Genomic DNA, 10,607 nt, shown 5'->3' on the forward strand with positions numbered 1-10,607 from the left:
AGTCTCATGACATCAGACAGGCCAGAGATGCTTCCAGAGGGTCAAGATACAGTGACACTGACCAGAGCTTTAAAAATGTGAGCCTGATCCTGTCTGTCCATACACTACACCTCCTCACTATCCGCATCTAGCTTCAATAAAAACGTCCACCCTCAGATACTGTTACACTGACATTTATCATCGATCTGATGTCCAGCGCTCAGGGAGAACCACTGCAGTGCTGGATGTACTACTCCTTAAATCGGCAATCAAAAGTGAGTATACTGGTATATAAATAAGAGGTAAGCTAATGCTGACCTTACACAGTGGCCACATGCTCTGTTCACATTGACTATGTACTCTTGAATAAACAGTAATCAGGAGATCACAGCAATGCATTTTATTTTCTACGATATGATTTTTAGACTTAGTTTTCTGTGTGTTCAGTCTCATTTAATCCATTTCCTCCAGAAAGCCTACAAGTTACACAGAATTACGTTTATCTTTTGCAGGAGCAGCAATTTTTAAATGTTGCTTGACACCATGATCTTTGCCACTTTTCTTTATCATATTGTTTCAGTTACAAACATTCCCCTTGTGATGTCAAGGATACTCCTACAGCTGAAATGATTATACAGCATGGAAACATCTTTATCATGTTATTTCTGAATCAAATTATTAACGTGTTTTCCAAATACCTAACTTATCAAGGTGATACTTTGAAATTGCCCATGTCAAGGAAATGTATGCATGTAATTTGTATGATTAATCATTTATTGATCACAATGTGACAAATAACATTTTTTAAAGTTTGCATCCCTAAACCTTACTCTTAAACGATGCAGTTCATAACATTATTGGATCACATTCAGTGAACAACAGGCATTATCTCTTCATCCAGGTTACAAAACCACTAAATAAGCTTTAACTAATGTAATACCAGCACAAAAAATAGCAAATACTGTAAGCTCTGCAAGGACCAAAACAACAGCACCCAGACAGGAAGCAGAAATATTCCTCTGTGTTGCAAGAACATTGCCGTTTCATCAATAATGGAGAAGTGCTAACCACATAAACAAGAGCCAAGATTTCCTTTTTGTTTGCTTTTTTGTGTTCCCATGTCTGAGCCAGCAGCGTTGACCCTGTAACCTCTCGGCAGGTATCGGTGACGCAGGACAAAGTCTGGTCAGGTGGGACTGAAAAAGATACAAATTCAAAGTAACCAGCGTCAGACTGGTTTGTGACAAGATTTTCACAAGTGGTGACATCACTGTGTGGGAAAATTACTTTGTGTCTTTTCTTATCGGTCTCTGACCTCAGAGGTGTGAGGCGATGTTTGCGCGCACACAGAGCGAGGGCCACATCAAAACGCAGCAGAGAAGCCCTGTGTCCCATTTTCCATATGCACCCTCATTAACACCTGCATGCGTTTCACGCAGAACTGTGTACAGAGATACACGCCAATATACACATTCATACACAGTCGATTTCATAAAGTTGGAAGACATGAAGGAAGCCTGACCAAGATTGTGGCAGCACAGGAAGGAAGTGGAACACACCCCTGGATCTGAACAAAAAGCAGCGAGGAAAAGAGGACTCTGACAGGACACACACACTCAGAGTTAGAGCTCCATGGTCATGAGCTTGAACAATGACTGACATCAATTTTAGAAGTGCCTTGATAGAAAGGCAGCTGCATTCTTCATTAGCTTTCCGATTCATCATTCCCGTTGGCTTGTCATTTAAGATTAGCAAGGCAAAAATAATATCAGCTAAGTCTGAAAAATTAGTTGATCTAGTAATTGAGGGTGAGATGAGAAAAAGTTTTAGCAAGACCTGACACCTTGCATGCTTTTGGGCCATTCATCAACAACAAGTATTAACAAAGTATCATATTTTATAGTCTTTTTCTAGAAATTATGTTTGCAAATGCAGGGGTGGTATCATATTCAAGTAATAGAAAATTATGTATTTAGAACATCAGACATTTTCTTTAAATGGAGTTAATACCGGTGTAACACTGGCTGCTCAGAGAGTGTTGCATTATTACGGTACAGCACAAATAGTCTCGATTATGAATACATGCAATAGATGAGTTATAGAATAGAATAGTTTAGAATAAATGAAAATCTGACAAATGTGTATTTATTTTTTTACACACACACACACACACACACACACACACACACACACACACACACACACACACACCCTGGGGTCTAGGTGGGGTACTGTTTCCCACAAGCATGTTAATGGACATGTCACCATGCTCCCACTATTCCTCTGTCTTCTGACTGCAGGATCAACCAAACATGGTGTCCCCTCAGGACAAGGCCCTGGTCTGTGTGTACGTTTGTGACATTTAACTGTCCCGCTGTGCTACACAGTCGGTAATGATGAGCTAGTTTCATCCAAGTCTACTCCAAGGTGCTGGAAAGGAGGGTTCGGTCGATAGTCGAACCTCAGGTTGAAGAGGAACAATGCGGATTCCGTCCTGGTCGTGGAACAACGGACCAGATCTTTACTCTCACAAGGATCCTGGAGGGAGCCTGGGAGTATGCCCAACCGGTCTACATGTGCTTTGTGGATCTGGAGAAGGCGTATGACCGGGTCCCCCAGGAGATACGGTGGGAGGTGCTGCGGGAGTATGGGGTGAGGGGGTCCCTTCTCAGGGCCATCCAATCTCTGTACGACCAAAGCGAGAGCTGTGTCCGGGTTCTCGGCAGTAAGTCGGACTCGTTTCAGGTGAGAGTTGGCCTCCGCCAGGGCTGCGCTTTGTCACCAATCCTGTTTGTAGTATTTATGGACAGGATATCGAGGCGTAGTCGGGGTGGAGAGGGGTTGCAGTTTGGTGAGCTGGGGATCTCCTCGCTGCTTTTTGCGGATGATGTGGTCCTGATGGCGTCATCGGTCTGTGACCTTCAGCACTCACTGGATCGGTTCGCAGCCGAGTGTGAAGCGGCTGGGATGAGGATCAGCACCTCTAAATCTGAGGCCATGGTTCTCAGCAGGAAACCGATGGAGTGCCTTCTCCAGGTAGGGAATGAGTCTTTACCCCAAGTGAAGGAGTTCAAGTACCTTGGGGTATTGTTCGCGAGTGAGGGGACAATGGAGCGGGAGATTGGTCGGAGAATCGGCGCAGCGGGTGCGGTATTACACTCAATCTATCGCACCGTTGTGACGAAAAGAGAGCTGAGCCAGAAGGCAAAGCTCTCAATCTACCGGTCAGTTTTCGTTCCTACCCTCACCTATGGTCATGAAGGCTGGGTCATGACCGAAAGAACGAGATCCAGGGTACAAGCGGCCGAAATGGGTTTCCTCAGGAGGGTGGCTGGCGTCTCCCTTAGAGATAGGGTGAGAAGCTCAGTCATCTGTGAGGAGCTCGGAGTAGAGCCGCTGCTCCTTCGCGTCGAAAGGAGCCAGTTGAGGTGGTTCGGGCATCTGGTAAGGATGCCCCCTGGGCGCCTCCCTAGGGAGGTGTTCCAGGCACGTCCAGCTGGGAGGAGGCCTCGGGGAAGACCCAGGACTAGGTGGAGGGATTATATCTCCAACCTGGCCTGGGAACGCCTCGGGATCCCCCAGTCGGAGCTGGTTAATGTGGCTCGGGAAAGGGAAGTTTGGGGTCCCCTGCTGGAGCTGCTACCCCCGCGACCCGTTACCGGATAAGCGGAAGAAGATGGATGGATGGATAGTTTCATCCAGCACAAACAATGAACAGTGAACAGCTAACACTAAAGGAAGACAGAATCATAATGAGGGCATTTGTATTGCGAGACAACTGTAAACGTTTCCACTGAGGTCTGTTTACTCCTAAATAACTTTAATTACATCATCAGCAGGAGCCTCCTAGCTTCTAATTTATGAGATTGATTTAAATCAGTTTGCGAAAACCACTTTGGGACACAGAAGACAAAATCAAGCAGCCACTGCACTTCCAAAAAGTGAAGGTCTTTAAAATGACATGCACGTGTGTGTGTGTGTGTGTGTGTGTGTGTGTGTGTGTGTGTGTGTGTGTGTGTGTGTTTTCATGATCTTTGCTTTTGCTGGGCCCCTTGTCTAGAGCAGCTGCATGGGCTATCTGCCAAAAATAACCACTCCCACTATATCCTCTGTAGTTCTGTCTTTTCATTGTCTATTCAGCATCTCCAAATGTGCATGTTTTTTTTCCCAGTGTTATCTCCCAAACTCCCTGTCTGCCCATTCTTCATCTTTGCCTCAGACTGTCTTTTCCTCTCTACCTCGTCGCTTCTATGGAGACTACAGAGAGCGGAGCCACTGACATTGATAAGGAAAAAACCTACAACAAAGTTGAGAAGGCGCACAGTTCCCACTGTTCAGTGCTTCTCCTGGGCGGTTCCACTCTTAGTTTTGGTTTCTGGTCCTTCCCTTTTCCTTTCTCCATGTTTTTTGGCGGTTCCCACTGCGATATCAGTGTCCAGTGTGTTTTTATAACTCTAGATTCTTAACTGTACATGTACGTGTGTAATTTTCTGCTCTAGATGTGTTAAGAGGAAATACAAAAACATAAACTAGAGGACGTATCAGTTTGGGCCTGTGCAGAATGTCACACCGGAGAGTCAAGAGTACGGAAATAAACCCCCTGCAGCCGTCACTCTTACCCCAGGGTTACATAGCACTGAGGGGCTGAGGTGCTGGTGGGGGGGGGCTCACATGACTTTCAGCAGGTTGCACCTTGGGTCGTTTACCCTGGGAATACAGCTTATCTAATGTCTGCTGGCATCTGTACCTTTAGAGAGGTGAAGTCCCTCCCCTTCTGGTAGACCACCATGGGACCTTATTTCCAAGGGGGTAAGCGAGCATCCGGAAAGCGTACCTCCTATGGGGAGACTCTCAGGCTAACAAGCCATCACCTTCTGTTAGCATTCCATTGACTCCCATTCATTTTGGCATCACTTTGACAGCGAATAACTTTACATCTGAAGCGTTTAAAGACTCTACTTGTCCATTGTTTATTTCTAAAGAAACACGACAATGTATAAAAGGCTCCATTACCTTATATCTCACATTATGGCCCCGTAGCAGCTGATTTTGTAAAAATAAGCTAACGATTGTGTCATAACCACGTGACTTTCTGTCGCACAGTAGAGAAATGTACGTATAGTCAGGAGAAGCTCGCAGGCAGTTTCGACTCACATTAGCTGTTTAAGTTTAATTACTAATGTTAACTAGCATTTTAGTTAGCAATAATTAGCCTGTGCCTATGTTATCTCCTTACATATGCCTACTCTCTCAGTCTCTGCAAGATTGGGAATGATTGAGATTTCTCTTGGCACAGCTACCAGAAGGCTTACAACTTTCAGACAGGTTGCTCACGTCACATCTACGTCGTCAAGCTCAGTTTGAGGCTGCGCAGTAACGCTCAGCCATCACCGGAAAAGTGCTTCTAATTCACTTCATTGTTCTCCGTCGTCGCTGTGTCCATTTTGTTACTGTCTATTCTTATTTCAGCAAAAAAAAATATGTATTTGAATTGAGCCATGAACTACACGTAGGTTTTTCAATTTAAAACATTATTTTGCAAGTCAAAACAAGTCTCAGTTTGTCATAAAACTGTTGAAGTATTAAGACTGTGAAAATACATAATTAGAAAGACTACTCACCCCAAAGTCCCATAAGTGACGTCTTGCGGAAGTTATGATGCCTGTGCGTTTCGTACCGGGAGGTAACATGCATGTTCGTTCTTTCGCTTCCCGGCTGATAAAAAGATGCTTAATAAAACACATCAGGTAAGATAATGGTACATGTGTTGTGGCACATAGCTAAGCTAGTTAGCTATCGAGCAAGCATAGCAGCAAGCAAGGTGACGTATATTGTGCGAGACAAGATATGCAGTTCACGGAGCGATTTCCCACAAAACTAAGTGGTACTACGACAAACTGACTTTCTTCACTTGCAAAATTATCTTTTAAATTGACCAACATATGTGTAATTCATGGCTCAATTTAAACTGGATCAAAATATTATTTGTCTCTTCCTGTTCACTACCATACATATAGTTCAGTCTCAAGATTTTGCAAAATGTCAGAAACAACCTCAAGACATATTTTGCAAATCCAATCTTTTTAAAGTATGCATCAAATCCATCAGTTTTCTGGATCTTCAAATATGTTTATGATACCATAAAAATCTAGAATAATTAAATGGAATTAAACTGCATTTCTTCTCTATAAAGCGCCTCAAAGCATGCAATTTAAGGTACTACACTACGGCTGTGCAACTAATGATTACTTTGTCTTGATTAATGGATTGGTTTATAAAATATTAGAGAATAGTGAAGATGTCAATCACAATTTCCTAAAGCACAAGGTGACATCCTTCTATAGTTTGTTTCTATTGTTTGTTTTGTCCAGCCAAAAACAAAAGATCAATCATCCAATAACTTTGGGCCTGACTGAATTTCTTGGCTTCTGTACGGTTTGTTTAATTGTGATGTGTCAGAAGGATTCAGCTTAATGGGATTGTGGAATTGCTTTATGCAAGCTTAAATCACAATACAGAATTATTTAACATTTGCTTTAATTGAAGTTTCTCAGGATAGATAGTCTTCTTCAGACCCTATAAACAAGGGAGAAAAAAAAAAAAAAAAAGATATTTGGAGGTGAGCAGTGTCACAACTCTCCGGTGGAGCAGGTCAAGGTTGGCTTTCGTGCTGTAAAATAGCTCCCAGCAACCGTGTATTTATGTGTTCATGCATGTGTCTTTGTGCGTGGGTGTTCATCCAAACTCTAGCCATATCAGCCATTCAGGGTGAGAGAGGAAGAACTTGTTGGCCTTCGCCCCTCTCCCATGCCCCGTTTCCTGCTCCACCCCCCTGGCTGGCCCGAGGATTAGCTGGTGGTCACCCCACTCTGCCTATTCTCTCTCCTCTGTGTTTCTCTCCCTGTCCCTCACAGCTCTGTCACCTCAGCGTTTGGGCTGTTTAGACAGGAAAGCCCTCCACCAGCTGCCTGCAACAACAGGCCGACCTTAGTCACTGTCAGTGAGTGTGAGTGTGAGTGTGTATATATATATATATATATATATATATTTTATATATATATATATATATATATATATATATATATATATATATATATATATATATCTGTGGGGGAGAGGAAGAGCTGGGTGTGAAAAAGATGTGAAAGTAATACAGTAAGAACATAAGACTAAATGTTAAATATTAAAATATCCAAGATCTGAGAGGGAGAAACTGAGACATATGCAGATAGAATTATTGTACATATCCCTGTAGATTTACATAAGCATGACATATTTTGCCATCATGTCTTTAGTGTTCATAGAAGTAAAAATGTGATGAAATAACTAACTAAAACTAAATAACATCATACAGCTGTTTTCACAGGCAAACAAGTAAGGGCTCAGGATGCTTCAGACAAAATGTGTGTTGGATTGACTGAAACCAGACAGTTTTTGGAGAGAGATCAGGGAGGCAGTGTAAAACAACCAGAGGAGGCTAAGGTTGGCAGACTTTTTGCCCATTATTCAAGTATGGCCATTCAGAAGGGGTATAAAAACTTCTGCGCTTCGGACATGATTGGAAGACACAAACGACCATGTTTTTTTTTTTAAGCATACGTGAGGTCTGCACTCTACGTGGCTAGTAAATTGAATTTGGCATACAATCGGTGGAATGCCCCTTTAAGGTTAAGGAGCATTGTTCTGACAAACCAGAGTAGATGCGCCAAGGCTTGTGTATATACACTGAGGCACTGACATTGGTGTATGTACTGATGATCTGTGAATCAAGTTTTGGCATTCAGCTCAATGCCTAACATGTAAATGTAGGCTACAGTAGATATAACCCACAGATGTTGAAACCTTGGAGAAATTTCCCTCTGTGGGCTTAGAAGACCTCTTACCCACTCTTTGTACTTCCTGTGTGGGGTAGCACAATCTGAGCCTCACTTCCTGTGAAAGACAACTTTCTCTCGCAGCTTTTTAGCATCAATCTTCCTCTTTTCATCAAAGTACCTTCTTCTTCTCTCCTTGTCATATCTGTTTGTTTGATTTTCTAACCACTTGTTCACAGGCCTGTTTGGTTTGTGCAAATCTGCCCAAACACAGCACCTCAACTCATCAACCACCACCCTTCATGCAGAGCAAAACCTCTCTGTTATTACAAGTCGCTTTGTGCGCGAGGCCACAGCCACATACCCTACAATGACAGAAACTAGTTTGGACCAGTAAGGACAGTGGGCTCCAGCCAATAGACACCACACAGACCTCATACAGTACACACAAATCCCCTCACACAAACACCCAAATATAATGCCTATCACGCACCTCACGTTGTACACACTGAGGCATGATTGCTGTGATTTAAATAGCTATTTTTCCATCGCGGAGTCAGTTGCACGTTCACAGACACACACACATATGGGAGCAATTTGGCCGTACAACATTTTACACGAGTTTGCTGCACAACAGCTTCAGGAATGGCTTACCAGTTAGCCTCTACAAGTGTACAGCTTGGTGTCTGTGTATGTGACAGTACTGCATGCACTATTCTGTTGACTGCTGTAACTCTGTATCTCCGAGTAAACTGACCAAGAGGCAGTAAGAACATCCAGTACAGGGAGCAGGAATGTTCATGTACTTTCTGTACCCACATAAAAACCGAGACTATATGTGCATGCAGATGATTAATGTTTTATGAATAAGCACCTGAAGGTACATGGTGACTGTATAACTAGCTTTATGGAAGACACAGATAAGCTCCTAAATCCTGATTTGAGGGCGATACCTCGCACACAAGGAAACAATACATCTATTGGCTCTTGTAATTATTTGTTTGAATTTGTTGCCATGAGAATGTGTCCAGACAGGAAAATAAGACCCATTGAGCTATATGATCTCTTGACCCAACATGCCTGAACATATAACTCTCAGCAAAACAGTCTTCAGCTGTCTGCTGCAGGGGGTGACAAGCAGTCGAGAGAGATATATATATATTCCAAACTCATTGTTAGTCCTCATCCTCCGAACTTTTTCTATTATTAAAGCAGAAACATATTGTTTGACAATACAAGCAATAAAGCACAAATCTCACTTTTGTGCGATTTGCTTACATTCTATACATTATGTATCATTTATTCATTCACGCTGTTGGCATGAATTAACAATGGAAATACATGGAGAAACTGTTGGTCAGATTATTAGTGTAAGAGGGTCGCACTGCGAGTGGAAATAGTTTTATGGATTGATCTGATGAGAAGATCGATTACCTAAACGTCTTAAAATTGGCTTCCACAGTGCACCCCACTACTAAATTAAATACTTTTTAGGTATCATAACAGGCATACCGTTTAAATTGTTCTATTCTTAATATGTGGCAGCATTACAAGTAATCAGTTTTGTACTCAACCCTGGTGCAAGCCCAGAAACACACTTTGAAAACACTTTGTTTGTGCAGAGAGCAGGTGATCAAGGAGAGCTCTGTTCTGGCAGCCTGAACATAAACAAGAGAGCAGATGATAGAAATACATCAACCTGAAGGGTAAATACAAACACATGTGATATAAGGAAAGGGGTGTGGTGGGATAAAAGGGAGGTCTGGTGATGCAACAATATGCATGTTATCAGTACTGGTTCCTTCCTGGATGCCCCCCCCCCCACACGCTTTTGTCTTCTGATGTTCAGAAGAGTGAATGTACTCAAGTAACCCTAACCTTTTCCTCAGGCTTGCCCAGGGCTCACTAATGCCTCTACACACACGCCAGAAACAAGCATCTGAAGCATCTGAAGTGACCCAATCAACAGAGACAGCGACCACACTGGTCTCATAGCGAAAACACACCCACACACCTCCATTACCTTTGACCTCTGTCAGCCCAGTCCCAGGGTGATATCACCCTAATTCGAACCACTGAGTACAAAAAAAAAAAAAAAAATCAATTAGTGCTGTTCAATTATTGCTTACAGAAGGAACACAAACAGGGGTGTCAGTGACATAAACAAGATATTTTTATACGAAGCGTTTACTTGTGGCCTTGGGATGGGTTTGTAAGCAGTACACTTTTTCCAAAACTAGATTGTTAAATTCTCAGAACACATTTGAGCCAATTAATATCACTGCCCTGGAGTGGGGGGATCCACTTCGCACCATTTCCTTTAACAAGAAATCGGCCCATCGGACCTGTCACCTCCAGAAAATGTACAGAACGTTTTGTACATCTAAACTGAGACACAAACATTGTAAGCTCCTCCTACATCCTTGGCATCTGTGATAAAAAAACAGCTCTCCAGACACAGAGCCACCGAGTGTAACGGTCTGGTTTGCTCCAACTTCAGAGAGTGACACCCTCCCCACTGTCTCTGTGTCACACACAGTATGTCACATGTGACGGATTACATGTATGCTTCACCCGTGAGACAGCGCTCATGTATGTCAAATATGAAAAACACAATTGACTTAGCTGATGTTGATAAACTTGCTCTATTTGGAGCATGCAAGGGCAGGCCTGACTGCAGAAACATGTTGATGTGATTACCAGAGATTTGCCTCTATCACAAACATTTCTTTTTTTTACTTTCTGGGAAGGGCTGATGGCTCATAAATGGTGTTGACTAAATTACACACACACACACACACACACACACACACA

The 10,607-nt window shown here is 42.8% G+C and overlaps 1 protein-coding gene and 1 long non-coding RNA gene across 2 annotated transcripts in view; one reads left to right on the forward strand and one right to left on the reverse strand.

The window, feature by feature from the left end:
• sesn1 (sestrin 1) overlaps positions 1-10,607 on the reverse strand; it is a 51,408-nt gene that overhangs the window by 21,110 nt on the left and 19,691 nt on the right. The gene's annotated exons all lie outside the window — the stretch shown is intronic.
• Positions 1,853-10,607, forward strand: part of LOC116066242 — a 17,690-nt gene continuing 8,935 nt past the window's right edge. The window contains exons 1-2 of the long non-coding RNA XR_004108918.1: positions 1,853-1,866; positions 5,539-5,541. This is a non-coding gene — a long non-coding RNA (uncharacterized LOC116066242). The remainder of the gene's footprint in view (positions 1,867-5,538; positions 5,542-10,607) is intronic.

Source organism: Sander lucioperca, chromosome 19 (genome assembly GCF_008315115.2).
Source record: "Sander lucioperca isolate FBNREF2018 chromosome 19, SLUC_FBN_1.2, whole genome shotgun sequence".
In the NCBI taxonomy this organism is placed as follows: domain Eukaryota; kingdom Metazoa; phylum Chordata; class Actinopteri; order Perciformes; family Percidae; genus Sander; species Sander lucioperca.